The sequence below is a fragment of the Parambassis ranga genome, unplaced genomic scaffold, assembly GCF_900634625.1.
Source record: "Parambassis ranga unplaced genomic scaffold, fParRan2.1 scaffold_21_arrow_ctg1, whole genome shotgun sequence".
In the NCBI taxonomy this organism is placed as follows: domain Eukaryota; kingdom Metazoa; phylum Chordata; class Actinopteri; family Ambassidae; genus Parambassis; species Parambassis ranga.
In genome coordinates this window covers 6,733,660-6,749,954 of record NW_021144767.1, presented here as the reverse complement: position 1 = coordinate 6,749,954, position 16,295 = coordinate 6,733,660, and positions in this window count along the sequence as shown.

Genomic DNA, 16,295 nt, shown 5'->3' with positions numbered 1-16,295 from the left:
AGGTGACTTGTTCCATGAGAGGGTGCGCACGCATGTTCAGTGAAATCCTCATTTACTTCCACATAAGGAAACACGGAGCTTTGCAGACGCAGAATAAGAGACATGTACAGAGAGTCACAGACACGGTTCCAAGTGTTACAGCACGGCAGAGAAATGGCTTCATTCGCACTGGATATATATGTCAGGAAACTTAAGCTTAATTAGGCAGGCAGAGCTGTTACCGTGGTGACAGGCTGTCACACAAGAACTGCATACAAAACAGCCATATTTGTAGTCTTCATCAGACTTTAGGCATTATATCTGTCATATTGATCATCCTTCAGCTGTATAGTATTCGGCTACTTCTTTGTCAATCATTACACATGATATCTGCCATATTTATCGCTATGGAGCTGTTTGCTACATGTCCACATCAAAATCAGCTATTATTCCAAGATCAGACAATTCACCTCCTATTCAAAGCAATTATCCAGCTGCTGTTCAGATGAATTCAGCTGCTCTTATGACTGATTCAGCTTGTGTTCAGAGTAATTCAGCTCTTGTTCTGCCATTCAGCTTCTATTCATATGCATTCTGATGTGGTTTTTCATATTTTTAGAGTTCAAAGCAATCGTTCAGATAAGCTTTCAAAGCAATGCTGCAGCTTCTGCAATCAAACTTGCATTTTCTTCAGAAAATGCCTTTTCTAGTTTATATTCAAGCCGTTCACACAGCAGCCACACAGGGCACTTCTCACACAGAGGAGTGATTCACTTCTGTCATACAATCCAGTCAAAGGCAGACTGCTGCTGTCTGGAATTAGCGACCTATCAGCCAATCAGAAAATAGAACTGCTCAGCTCATCTGTCTCTGAAACAATGACAAAATAGTTTGCTTCTGTAGGTAAAACAAAAGCAGCATCCACCAGTCACCTGGGAGCACTGCAGTGTTTGTCTTTGTGTCATTCATGATTTTAGTATAGATCAAATAATGTATTCAATATAGTGGAAGCTCACACAGAAACACTTGAAGTCTTGAGAGCCCTTCGCGGACACATGAACAGCGTGTCAGTGTGAACGTGCTAATTGTGATCTATATTTTCATTTACACCTCACAGCTACAAACTCTGCACCTAAAACACGTTTCCATCATTTCACTGTTCTTGAACACATTAAAGGAGGAGAGGTGCATGCTGGTGCATGCTGGGAAGTCTGTTCAAATGCTGCTCAAGTTTCTTTTGAAACTTAATGAGTTGAAAGAACTCTTTGATGATCAGAGGCAGCAGAAGAGGAGCTCAAAGGGTTAAATGCACTTTCATGCTATGGATGTTTAAAGCTAATAGTTGTTAGGTTCAAACCCCAAACATTTGTATTACACAACCTGTACAAAAGAGACACAGAGAGTTAGATATCTTTTTACTTGCAAGGAGAGTGACCAGAGACTGCTCAGTTACAATCTCCAAACTCACTCTGAAACAGTCTCTGGCTCGCCTGCCTTTTATTGAATATAGGAGTGCCCTATTTTTACAACATTGTTACTAAGGGGAAAAGGGAAACATCTTGTTCAGTATTTAAATCACTCTTTTCATATCTTCACTGACACCCTTCTCGACCGTGGTGTGCTTCCTTCTCGTTTCTTGGTAAAGTTGCTCCACTGCCCCCGCCGTGACTTGTCTACCAGCTATTTACATGCAAGCTGGCTACAGAAGATAATGCATGATACGACACGTCTACAGAAAATAAGGAACACTTTTATAAGAATAAATGTATAATACTTAAACAAGTAATAAGTAATAAAATAACTCCAACATTTCCCTCCTGTTTATACATTTATTCTATCAATTTATCCTTAGCATAACCACTTCTTTTGATTTTCAGTTATGTAATCATTTAGACCGTTTAAATGGTACACTCAGAGGTCAGTTGTAATCTTCTGGGTAAGGGAACAGATCTGGGAGCTGTTCCTCTGGATCGTCGTCGTCCACATCTGCTTCGGCCTCTTATGTGTCATCAGCTGTGTTGTTATTTGCAGGGATTAATGCATACATTTGATCAACTTTAGCTTGAACAGGTCCAATTGCTGTTGTGATAATTCTGGCGCACAATACTCTAATACATGGAATACAACAACATCCACATAAGGTGAGAATGGCTGCAAAAACAGCAATGGATAACAGTACTGACGTCATTAACGTTTTATATTTGCCAAATACATCACCAAATCTGTCCCACACGGTGGTGTCGACTCCAGAATGGTCCTTCATCTTTTGGTTCAGGGTACGCAATCCCTCCACTGCTTTTGTGAGGCTGCCATCAGCTGCTGTGTTGTTAGGAATAAAAGTACAACACTGTTCCCCGAAAATGGTGCAGACACCACCTTCTTTTGCAAGAAGCATGTCTACAGCAATTCTGTTCTGGAAGGCCATAAGGGAGGTAGCCGACAATTGCTCATGGACAGCGGTGAGTGCTGCTTCAGTTTGATTTCCTAATCTCTGCACATTATAGTGGATGTAGTTGATTCTGTCTACGTTTTTATTAATAGTACACCACCAACACAATAGAGACTCAAATCCTGTAGCAACCTGATCAGCTAGTTTGTATTCATCTGGAACTCCTCTGGGAACTCCTATAGCATCAATATAGGTCGGATCAGCACTGATGCTTGCACTTCTTTTCTTCCTGTACCAAGCATCATTCATCATTATGACAGTAAGTATAGTTGTGTGAACCAGCTAGAAGCTATAGTGGTAGTATTGCAAGGGTTATCCGTAGCTATATCATAAGCAGATGAGCTCTTTTTGACACTCTATTTAAGGAGTCTTCATACCATAATAGTAGAAAAACCAAGACCACACACAATCTTATGACGTCGTCCAAACTCCATATTGCCTGTAGGACTCTCCTATACACCCCACCAGACTTAGAGTACAATCTTCACCAGGGTTGAGACAGTTAAGATCTGTTATCAATAACTCCCTTTGTAACTGGCCTTTTAGTCTATGGGTGCCTATTGAGGTCCTCTAGCCTACTCAGGGAAGTAACTATCCTATGACGTCACAGAGGGTTGATAATTTAGAACTTTCTTACAGTGTGAGAGATGAATCCAGGTTAATCTTTCCGCTATTTTGAGCGCGGTGCCTGTGGTTAGCAGTACTTGGAATGGACCTTCCCACTTAGGTGAATGCCAATGTCTGCATTTGATGCTTCTAACTAGGACCCAATCACCTAGCGTGACGAGGTGTTCCTGTGAAGAGACAGATGATGAGTTTTCAGTTTCTTTGTTTGCTTCCTTCTGCCTGTGTTCAAACAGCTTCCGCATGTGATCTGCGAGTGTGACTTCCTCTGCTGTCTCCCATGTGTTATCAAAAAGAGGAAGTCTGTAAGGTTTACCATATATGGTCTCATATGGAGTTAAACCTGTTGTGCTAGTAATGTTAATGTGTAACTTCACTAGGTCTAGACACTGTGTCCATTGTCGTCCTGTCTCATCCATAGTTTTCTTTAATCTGTTTTTAATAGTTCCATTCATTCTTTCCACTAACCCTGCGTTTTGGGGATGGTACGCACAGTGATTTCTGAGGTTAATCTGGAAAGCCTGACCTATTTTAGTGATTACCTGGTTTACGAAATGTGAACCGTTGTCACTATAAATGGTTTCTGGAATACCAAATCTAGGGATGTCTTTGCATAAAGCTTTAGCGACAGTTAGGGCGTCAGGTGTTTTAGTGGGAAACAACTCTATCCATTTGGAGAAAGCATCTATGATCATCAAACAGAATTTCTTCCCTTCACTCTGATTTAATTCAATGAAATCCATATGTATGCATTGGAAAGGATACTGAGGTGTAGGGAATTTTCCTCCTCTTAGCCTGAGGTTTCCCTGTGGATTGTGTCGAGCACAAATTAAACATGCTCTACAAAAATTTTTTGAATAGGAAGTAAACCCATAGGTTGTATATGTCCTGTGTACCAGTCCTACCATCCCTCCTGTTGAGACATGAGTTGATCCATGGCTCAATATAGCCGCCCATTTATATAAGTTTTTTGGTAGGATTGGTTTGTTTTCAGGTCATACATAGATATCATTTGTTTGTTTTGCTCCATTTTTTGTCCATATGGCTTTTTCAGCATCAGGCGATTGTTGCTGCATGTCTTTTAAAGTGTCGTGTGACATTTGGTCTTCTGAGACCACACAGAGTTTCATTTCTTTCAATGCAGCCGCTTTTGCTGTTTGGTCTGCAAAGTCATTTCCTTTAGAGACTGTATCAGTTCCCCGTGTGTGAGTGGGACATTTGCATATTGCAACTTGCTTTTTTGTTAGTGGCTTGGGTGCTTGTAGAATTGCAGCTTTTCTCTCCTCCAGTATTGTTCTCCCCCCTGTACATAACTGGTGTCCTAAATATTTTACTTTTTCCTGACAGAACTGTAGTTTGCTTTTGTTTACTTTATGGCCCTCTTGTGCCAAATGTTTTAACAATGCAATCGTGTCCGTTTTACAGCCTGCCTCTGTTTCTGACGCCACAAGAATGTCATCTACATAAGTAAGCAATTGACTCTTACTTGGAGGTTCAAAAGTGGAAAGACTAGAAGCAATTACTTGTGAATAGATAGTTGGACTTTCACAATAACCTTGAGGCAACCTGGTGTATGTGTATCTTTTTCCTTTGAAAGTAAATGCAAACCAGAATTGGCTATCTTTATGCACTGGTACCAAAAAGAATGCATTGCTTATGCCTATCACAGTAAAATATTTAGCTTTTGGATTCAGTGAATTTAATAGTGTATGTGGGTCTGCTACGCATGGAGACCTCTGAATTACTGCATTATTCACTGCTATCAAATCCTGAACCATCCTCCACCCTGTAGATGGAGGCGCCTTTTTCACTGGAAAAATAGGCGTGTTCACTGGGGAGTCTGCGCATTCTATCAATACACCTGCTTTCTTTAAATCCTCAATTACCGGTTCTATTCCTTCCATTGCATCAGGCTTTAAAGGATACTGTTTTATTCTAGGACGATGTTCTGTTTTGGGCCTGATTATTACCGGTTGTGCTCGTTTCACTAGCTGTTGTTTATAAGCTCCATCATCAGCGTCATCCATCCCTAGACCACTGTGCGCTCTAAAAATTTTCTCCATCCTTACTCTGTACTCCTCAAACGGCTCCTCTGGCTTTTGTTTACACCTTCCAATTTCAGTGTAATTTGCTCTCCTTCTATATCTGTTTCTGATTCGGTCTAAAAGCGGATTCACATTTCCATTTAATTCCCCACTCTCAGGAGGATGAATCTGGTTTTGTGCATCAGTAGGGGAATAATTTCCTTTTACATAAAACCAGTCAGGACCTGTTAAGGTCATCCAAATTTGCTGAACTTCTGCTCCATTTAAATGATATGATTGTCGCAGATTTTCCATTTGTGTGATGCATTCCTCAACATCCTCCTTAGGGTGTGGAATCCCCTCAACTGCTTTTTTAACATCACTTTGAGTCCAAGTTCTGAATACTCTAATTACCTCTCTCTCACCCTCCTGGCCTGCGCGTGGATTAGGTAATTCTATTAGAGGGAAAACATCTGTGTCTTCTCTCTCTTGTGAGAAATCAGGTATTTTTGGTTTCGGAGAAAACATATTTTGTATTCCGGTTGTTAAGCCTTTTGACCAGTCTCCTACACGGCCTTTTGAACGGGTCAGCATTGTGTGTGGAGTTTCAATTACAGGAGGTGCGTAGCTGGGCTGTGAAATTGCATTTGCAAGAGGTGTGTATTTGGGCGGCCCCCCTGGTGGCCCCCCTGCTATGTGTGTGTCTGGAGCGGAGACCTCAGCCTGTTGTTGCAACAGCTGTCTAGCCTCTGCATATGGCCCACTAAATTCATCATCCTCCTTCCTGTGAAACATCAATGTCTGTTTCTCTCCTACACTGTCACTGCCTGCTGCCCCTTTTTTCTTTTTCTCATCCCTCTCCCGTCTCGCCTTCTTCTCACCCTCCTCACGCTGTCCTGCTATTTTGATCCAGACCTGCGTGTGTTCATAACCTTCTTTTTTCAATTTATTTTTATCATCTTTACATTTGATCCTAATTTTGAGTTGTAGGTCTTTTACATCAGTAGTTGATAGTTTACCATTAAAACTATACTTTTTTATCCAACGACCTAACGGTTCTATCGCGGCCTCATCTGCCTTTTGAACTATTTTCCAATCTTTACAAGTTAACTCATCAATTAACTTTTGTCGGGTTTTGCTTTGCCCCTTCCCCATTTTGATCTAGATGTTGGATCCAGTGGGTCTTAATACCTGCTGTATTCTATCACTGGATTTCTTTCAACAAGATGGCAATCAACAACCTTTTGTGGTAAAACTCACTTCAACCTTTTCAGGTGGAGTTTTCTTGCCTACATGCATCCACAAAGGCTCACCATTTGAGTCTTGTTGTTTTATATGAAATATAATTACCTAGTGGTAATTATGTTTCCATTCACACATTCACTTTCACACCTTTTTGTTCGAACGTGCACTTCACTTTTTACTTTTAATTTTAACACAGTTGCCAAACAGGTTCCGCTGACCTACGTAGAATTTAACTAGTCGTTTTAAACTAGGGGAGTCTACCCTCCTGCGGACTTTTTTACTTGACCTGATAGAGTCTAGAATTGTCAGGGTTTTATTCACTTTTTCAACACACAGAGGATCTCACTATCCTCTTGTCACTTCTTATCTTTTACTGCGCGCGTCTTTCACACATTCCCCCTTTTTAAGGAAATCTATACTCACACTCGTCTGTGTCTCCTGGACTTTCCGTCAACCATCGGACCCCAACCCGTAAGGGAGAGACCAGTCCCGGAAAGGGTCTTTATGCAGTGGCCACTGACTTTTCCTGGTGTCTCCCTCACGCGCTGGAATCGTCAGGTATCTTGGAATCCGGCTCGAAGGACCAATTAATGTTAGGTTCAAACCCCAAACATTTGTATTACACAACCTGTACAAAAGAGACACAGAGAGTTAGATATCTTTTTACTTGCAAGGAGAGTGACCCCAGAGACTGCTCAGTTACAATCTCCAAACTCACTCTGAAACAGTCTCTGGCTCGCCTGCCTTTTATTGAATATAGGAGTGCCCTATTTTTACAACATTGTTACTAAGGGGAAAAGGGAAACATCTTGTTCAGTATTTAAATCACTCTTTTCATATCTTCACTGACACCCTTCTCGAAACCGTGGTGTGCTTCCTTCTCGTTTCTTGGTAAAGTTGCTCCACTGCCCCCGCCGTGACTTGTCTACCAGCTATTTACATGCAAGCTGGCTACAGAAGATAATGCATGATACGACACGTCTACAGAAAATAAGGAACACTTTTATAAGAATAAATGTATAATACTTAAACAAGTAATAAGTAATAAAATAACTCCAACAGTTTCCAGAAGTGATGAGCTGCAGCAGAGAGCTGCATGTTTTCATGGATCTGTGAAAACTCTTAGCTGTTTTTTAAAGCTTGGAGAAAGATGGAGGTCCTGCTTATAAACAGTCCAAATGCACTTTTTATGAATCCTACAAAAACACAGTTTTATAGATAAGTTACAATCCAATGTTTCAGACATCATATGAAATCTTTAATGTAAAATGCTTCTTCACTGTTTATCATGACGTTATTTCTACACTCTCTGTACTCTGACCCATGTTTACTTTGTCTCCATCTGCTGGTAGAATCCAGAGTGACAGTGGTATTCAGTGGTGTAAGTGTTGGGGGGAGTGTTGTGTTTGTATGAAGGTGTGTGCTAGCAGGTCCCAGGTGTCTTTTTAGTCATTTCATTTTAGTCTTTTAGTCTTTAAAAATGTGAGGTCAGTCCTGATCCGGTCCTTTTGGGATGATTAAACATTCCAGTCATTAAGTCACAGCATCTGCTCACGTAAACAGCTGCAGCCATTTGCTGAAATCATTTCAGTTATTTTTTGTACACACAGCACCCCATGTTGACAGGAAAACATTTCTGCAGATGAAAAAACAAAAAGTGAAATATGATTCAGATTCTAACCTTCAGTCCAGCTGTGTCTGTGGACATGATGAGGAAAGACACACACCTGTCTGTATAAGACCTTACAGCTCACAGTGCATGTTAGAGCACATGTGACCCGCTGACAGTGAGTACAGTCTTCTCTCTGTACACCACACTCTCTGTTATGATTGTCTTCACACCTCAGTGCGAGTATTTGGGTTTTTACTGACCTGACCTTTGACCTCTCTGACCTCACAAAGAGGGCAGAGTCCAAAGGTCAGCACCAGTTCCTCTTGAACACACCATAAACCAGCTGATAGACTGATGATCTTTATTCTTTGATTGATCCCAAACTGGGAAATTTTTTAATCTGAGCCAACAGTCTGTTTAAACCTGTTCAGAGTTTCTAGGAAGTCATGTGACCACAGAGGCTCCTCCTATGATGAAGTATAAACACCCTGAACACTGACTGCTCTCTGCTTCGTCACAGAAACCAACAACACAGGTAAGACTCACTCACTGTGAAGGAATGATGAGAAAATGCTTCCAACATGTTGAGTGCAGAGTTTTAATGTGGACATTAGCTGGATAGATCAGTAGGAATCAATGGCTTTATGTTATCATGTTCTATTATAAAGGTGACATCATAAGGTCACAGGTAAAGTATAAAAATGTAGATGTTTCTTTGACGGCCACTTTAGCTTCAAGATGGGAATGGTGGCCCTGTGGCCATCTCTCCCCAGATGAAAGCTCTGAGTGTTACAAGAATGTTTTTAGCATGGCCACTCTCTTCCGTGTGGTCTACTGTCCTTTATTTCATCTTTGAACAGCACATATATGCTCTGGTATGCAGAACTTATAAATAACCATGGTGGGCCGCCATGGACAGAAATGCCAGGGCCACATTTTAGTCCCAGGTCAGCCCTGATAAAGAGAATGTAGTTTGGTTGTAACAGGATCAACTCATTGTAAACTGGTGTTTAGAATTTCAATACATCACCCTTATCAATGTGCAGCTGTGAGGAGGTTGTAGCCTACTGAGATGTGAGTGGAGCTGGATGCTCACAAAGAGGAGATCCATGCTGCTTCTGCTCTGCTCCATCCTGTGCTGATCTGCAGTTCATTGATTGCTGAGCTCCATCTAGTGGACAGACAGTAGAAGTGAATCAGGAAATGTCTTTCAGACACTTGTCGGACCGGTTTCACCGTCACTGACGTGTTCAGACTGTGAGGCTGTGAGGAAGTGACGGCGTCCTCAGATCAGATTGTGTCAGACAGCAGGACTGAGGAGGACCAGGAGCAGCTTCTTCTCCACACAGGAAGCTGGAAAGTGTCTGTAAGTCCATCTGAACTGATCCAGCAGGTGAGAGTCCTTCCAGAGGAATCTCTCCATGTCTGATCACACTGTGCTGCATCACTGACTGATGGTACAGTACAGATGTTTCTGCTGCTGATTGGCTGCTTTCTCTTTGCTCTTTGATGACTTTTATAGCAGATGAACAGCTGTTTCAGAACAAGTTGTTACTTGTAGTGTTTTTCTGTTCGAGTCACAGCAGACTGTAGAACACAGCTCTCAGGTCACATGATCAGTGAGAAATGCAGGGAGTGTCAGAACCGGTCTGACAGCTTTCTGAGTTTTTGTGTTCACTGAGCTGTGTGGAGTTACTGTAATTCAATTCATGTCAGACAGACAAACAACAAGCGTCTCTGTTGATCGTTCTCTCTGTAAAGTTCAGCAGCTTCATTTGCTCTGAAACTCAGATCGACTCGTTCAAAGCTTCAAGCGGAGAAAAGGTCGCTTTATTCTGACTTTATCAGATCAGTCTGTTTCCGGTTTAACACGCCTGTGCTGCGTTTTATTTTTCATGAATTCATATCGATGATTGAAACTCATCAGAAGAAACATTTTCTCTTCAAGGGTTCATAAATATGTGAATCTAATATTTGCCATGAGGAGAAGTGTGTCAGTCCTCAGAGCTCAGACAGTAGCTGCTCATGTGTTTGTCCTTTCTATAGAAAACAGTCCACAGACTGTTACAGAGGAAGGTCTCAGTGCTTCACTCAGTCTGTTCACACTGTGACAGAAACACACATGAACACATGTTCATTTATTCACATGTTCACACGTGGAGAGAAGTGACAGAATTCTGAAGCAAACACTGAATGTGTGTGTGCACTGTTCCACTTACAGCATGTGACATCAATAATAACAGCATCAGAGATGTTGGTGTGTTTACAGACTCACCAAAATAAAAGCCTGAGAACCAAACCTGGTCTGAGGCTCTGATGCTAAGCTAACAGCATGATTAGCCTGTTAGCATCTACATGAAGGATCAATAACAACATGCTGACTGTGTGTTTCTGTGTCATGTTGCTGTGTTTGTGTGAAGGTGTGAGCTCTGCTATGAGTCAGTGTGAGGACAGAGAGGAGGGAGTCCCTCCCTCTAAAAGCCCTCTGTGTGGGGACCATGAGAGCCGGACCAAAGCTCAGAGGTAAGAGGACCGTCTCTGACTGTCCATGACTCTTCTCCATGTCAGAGCTCACACTCACATTATTCACACATCTGTGTGTTCAAGAACAAAGCAGCAGCACACTGCACACTCTGCTGGACCTGGACCTGGACCTGGACCTGGACCTGGACCTGAACCTGGACCTGGACCTGGACCTGGACCTGGACCTGGACCTGGACATGGACCTGGACCTGGACCTGGACCTGCCAGCTGTGTGTCCATGAAGAGTGATTGGTCAAAGGATCAGGACATTAATTTCAAAGCTGTTGATCCATCTGAGGGTCAAAGGTCAGAGTTAATGTCACAGCTGCAGTTTGTTTCCATCATTATTAAACATTTAAAGTGTAACATGATGTTCAGCATCATTTTTCCAGAAGAAGCTCAGAGTCAGTGTTTGTGATTCTATCAGGATCCAGGATGTGAGAGCAGACTCTGCTGGACCTGGACCCAGCTGTGTGTCCATGAAAAGTGATCGGTCGATGGGTAAGCCCATTGATTTCAAAGCTGATCAGCCATCTGATGATCAAAGGTAAGAATCACTCTGGAAGTGTCTCCATGCTGTGATGAGCTCTGCTGGACTCTTGGGGTTGTATGTGTCTGTTTGCTCTGCAGGTGGTTGATGGTTTGGAGCATCTGTAGCACAGAGTAATGCATATTTACAGTGCTGCTTCAAAGTGTATGAATCATTTAAAATCTTCTATATGTCTGCATAAACATGACTTAAACATCTGCCTCACTGTACTAGAAAGGCAGCCCACTGAAACAAAGTATGGAAAGACATTTCAGTAATAAAACATTTAAATAAATGATAGATTCATACACTGTATGTAAATATTATTGTGCTGCCCCCTATAGTCAGCCAAAATTCTATGTTTGAGTTGAGATTGTCCTACGAGGCTTCCGTAGTAGCATAATGGTTCCAGAGCCAAGTGGAAAGTTTCTGCTGTATTTTTTCATCCTGCTACATGTTTTTTAGTCGTCTGAGAATATCTGTCTGTAAGTATTATGTTTCATAAGCCCTTACCTTACGTCATGCGCTCATAGGAGGCACTTTAAGTTATTTAAGTTTAAGAAAACGGGTTAAAAGTGTGACGCTAATAGCGCTAGCGACCTTATGGGTTTTTCAATGCAAATTAGCATTGTGCTAATCGCTAGCGGTTTATGCATTTTTCTGTTGTCTAGCTCAGCTATGTTTTGTCGACCTGCAGAATTCAGCATTGATCGTGTTTCGGGTCATATTTATGCAGAAATATAGAAAGTTTGACCAACTTCCCAAAACGACTGTAGCTGTCAGCCTATATGTAGCTAGGAGCTAGTCTCCTCCTCAGATTCCCAGGGTCCTGGTTTGGATTTTTGCACGTACCTCACACTGCTGATTATTCTGACTTGAACACAGCCTGTGCAGAACTTTAAGGTGGCTTCTGTTCTTCGGTATTTTTGGTTGAATTTGGTCAAATTGTGATCAAATAAATTGTGTGATAACAGTTTTTCAGTCTCTTGTAGTGGCCATCATGGACACTGATCCAGCTCTGTGTCCATGAAAAGTGAACATTTCAAAAATGTTGATACCACTTTAAGTCCTGTTTCTGTAACTTAGCAGAGTTCTTCAATGATCATGTGGGTCTGCTTGGCTCTGTAAAAGACCCATAAGCAGGTCTGTGTTTGTAGATGTATAATAGAAAGTATCAGTATGTATTTATGTTGTCATGTTATCATCTCATGGTGGTTTCTGAAGGCTTTAAGTAAAGGAAATAACAAAGGTCTGCAGTGTCATGTGTTACAACCGGCCAATTCAGAGTGGTTGCGATTCTTTCAAAGGCACTAAAATAGCAATCCACCTCAGACTCTCTGAATGGTGGCACTAAAGCAATGTGCTTGCTCACATCAAATGTGTCACGAGGAGAATGAGGAACCTGTCGTGAGGCAGATGGGTGTGGAGTCGCAGAGGGGAGACGCTCTAGCTCTAAGGCCCTCACCTTCAGGTGCATGGCCTCCACCTCTAACTCGCGATTTCTCAAATCAATTTCTTTTATTCTGAGAGTTAGCTGCATCTCCTCTGCCGTCATAGCAGGCGTAACAGACGGACCAGAGGGAGCGGTTGGGCTGGGCCGCACCGTGTCACGGGAGCTCACGTCAGCTTTCGCCGCCTCCTCTACAGAGGGCACAGACACACACAGACCTTCCTCCACTAGCTTTTCCTGCAAAAGCTCTTTCAGTTCCTCCTTTTTAACGTTTTGAGGCACTCTGACCTGAAAACGCGCAGCAATCATTAATAAAGCCACCTTCCTACACTTGTCCAACTGCTGGACTGTAGGATTCTTCACAAAATACTCTAGATCAAACTCCATATTCAGAGCAAAACTGTCAACCAGTATTATGCAGAGTAATATGAAAAATACAATATTCCAAAAAAACGACGAATTGCCAATTACTTACTGACACGAATCAAAACACGAACGAGCCAAATTTAACTTACCGATAACAAACGTTTTACTTACCAACACGCTTTCAAAAGAATCGACGAGCCCCCAATTTATGTTACAACCGGCCTAGGGGAAACCTAGTTGTAGCATAAGTGACTCTTCCCTCCTGTTCCGACTCCCAAGGTAGATATGAAAAAATATCAACGACGAATGGAATTTATATAAATGTATTTATAAACGAACCGAGACAACAGAAACCTTCAGGGTGAGCAATGCCAAAATAACAAACAAAACAACTAAGGTTCTCAGCTCCTGTCTTTCCTGAACAAAAGAAAAGAGATTCAAACAAAAATACAGGTGACTTCCCTGACTTCCTAACAAAAAACAGGAGAAAACGAATAAACAAAAACGGCTTCTCACCCCTACTCAAATGTGCCTGGTATGTAATAATAACTTAAATTCAATTACTCTTGGTAAAGCCAAAATCAAACGACGAGTCTAAATTACATAAATTAATATTCACAGTCTAATGTCTAATATACAAGCAAAAATCGAGTGCAGTCTTCTCGAGATGTGGAGAGGAGGGCAAGAGCATCGGGTGGCTGATGTGGAGGGTTTTTAAATTCAGAGCCCATCTGTGTCCTCCAATCCTCGAGCTCCATGTCATCCAGCTGTAGAACCAATAGTATGCTCCCCCCTGTTGGCGGGGAGGGAGAACACTCACACACACAAAATATGACTTAGTCATAACACATGATATAGACTCTATATCATCACACTGCAACATTGTCTGACTGCGATTCATTACAAACCCATCCTGCTGCACATCGCTTAATGTTAAAGAAAGAGAAACATGATGAGTGGAAGATTTAACTGAACTCTTACAGCTGTGCTGGCAGCCATTAAAGCAGAATATGTGAAGAAGAACAAATTACAAACCTGCTGGATGCAGCTGAACAGTGTGGAGTCAGGATAGTTTTCATTTTTAATACACACATTTTGTGTATTAATTAATTTTCTTCACCAGTCTGTTGACTGTTGTGTATCTGTTTAAAGTGAAAACACATCAAAACACTTAGTGAAGTGATTGTGTTGTTAAATGCTGATGTTTCTGTCACAGACTGCAGCAACCCAGTGTTCAGACTCCTGCTCAGGACGCCATATTTATGGTGAGTACAAACAGCTTCTAACTACAACACAACAGTCCTGGTGCTCTACAGAGACCCAGAGCCTGACCCCTGAGCAAGCATTCACAGAGACAGAACTGTGGTAGTAATACTTATAACTACAGCAGCTGTGCATACACAACACTTCATATCTAATGTTGTAGATTCAAGTAATACATGTATGAACATAAGCTGTAATATCATGAAACACTAAACTGTTATTCTGCTCCTCAAAGTCTGAGAGTTTATACTCTGTTGTTCTGTTCCAGCTGCTGGAGGAGAACATTGTCAGGTTTGTGAAGGACGAGCTGAAGAAGATCCAGAAGCTCCTGAGTCCAGATTACCCAGAATGCTCAGAGAGTCAGAGGGAGGATGAGGAGGATGAAGAGCAGAGGAGCAGCAGAGAGTCATTAGTGCAGATCACAGTGCACTTCCTGAGGAGGATGAAGCAGGAGGAGCTGGCTGAGCGTCTGCAGAGCAGTAAGAGGATTTGAAGAGCTTTAACATGATGGAAAGAGGAAATGAAGTTTACATTTACACACTCTGCTGTTAATGTGATGCAGACATCTGCGAATTCTTCTGACTGAAAACACAAACTGTTTGTCTACAACTGATGAACAGATTTCATGGAGACAGAAAATATTTATTTGACACATTTATTGTAGCGTTCACTTATTAATGACATTTATTGTTTGTTTAGGAACTCCTGCTGCAGAGTGTGGACGTAAACTCAAGTCTAACCTGAGGAAGAAGTTCCAGTGTGTGTTTGAGGGGATCGCTAAAGCAGGAGAGCCGACCCTTCTGAACCAGATCTACACAGAGCTCTACATCACAGAGGGAGGGACTGCAGAGGTCAATGAGGAACATGAGGTCAGACAGATTGAAGCAGCATCCAGGAAAGCACACAGACCAGAAACAAGCATCAGACCAGAAGGCATCTTTAAAGGCTCACCTGGAAGACAGGAACCAATCAAACACAGAAGTTCACTCTGGACTGGGCTGAAGACAAAGGCAACCAGGACATCCAGTTCACATTTCCATTCACTTTCAGAGAGCTGAATGTGCTGAGAGAGAGAAAGTTCAGCTTGGTGGAACTTGTTCATCACTTCTTCACTGAAACCAAAGAGGCAGGAATCTGCAGCTTTCAGCGCCTCCAGGTGGTCTTCATCTTTGATGGTCTGGATGAGTGTCGACTTCCTCTGGACTTCCACAACAATGAGACCCTGACTGATGTCACAGAGTCCACCTCAGTGGATGTGCTGCTGACAAACCTCATCAGGGGGAAGCTGCTTCCCTCTGCTCGCATATGGATAACCACACGACCTGCAGCAGCCAGTCAGATCCCTCCTGACTGTGTGGACGTGGTGACAGAGGTCAGAGGGTTCACCGACCCACAGAAGGAGGAGTACTTCAGGAAGAGGTTCAGAGAGGAGGAGCAGGCCAGCAGGATCATCTCCCACATCAAGACATCACGAAGCCTCCACATCATGTGCCACATCCCAGTCTTCTGCTGGATCACTGCTACAGTTCTGGAGGACATGTTGGAAACCAGAGAGGGAGCAGAGCTGCCCAAGACCCTGACTGAGATGTACATCCACTTCCTGGTGGTTCAGACCAAAGTGAAGAAGATCAAGTATGATGGAAGAGCTCAGACAGATCCACAGTGGGGTCCAGAGAGCAGGGAGATGATCCAGGCTCTGGGAAAACTGGCTTTTGATCAGCTGCAGAAAGGAAACCTGATCTTCTATGAGTCAGACCTGACAGAGTGTGGCATCGATATCACAGCAGCCTCAGTGTACTCAGGAGTGTTCACACAGATCTTTAAAGAGGAGAGAGGCCTGTACCAGGACAAGGTGTTCTGCTTCATCCATCTGAGTGTTCAGGAGTTTCTGGCTGCTTTCCACCTCATACGCTGTTTCATTGATGGGGACGATGAAGAGCTGGTGAACTTCCTGAGGGGTGACGAGGACGACAGCGACGAGGACGACAGCGACGAGGACGACAGCGATGATGATGACGATGGCAACAATGACGTGAACCAGTTATCTCTGGATGACATCCTGGACAGAGTCATGAAGAAATCTCTGAACAGTGAAACTGGCCACCTGGACCTGATGGTTCGCTTCCTTCATGGTCTCTCCCTGCAGTCAAACCAGAGACTTTTAAAAGACCTGCTGGGTCAGACAGAGATCAGTTCAGAGGCCATCCAGAGAGCCATCAACAACCTGAAAC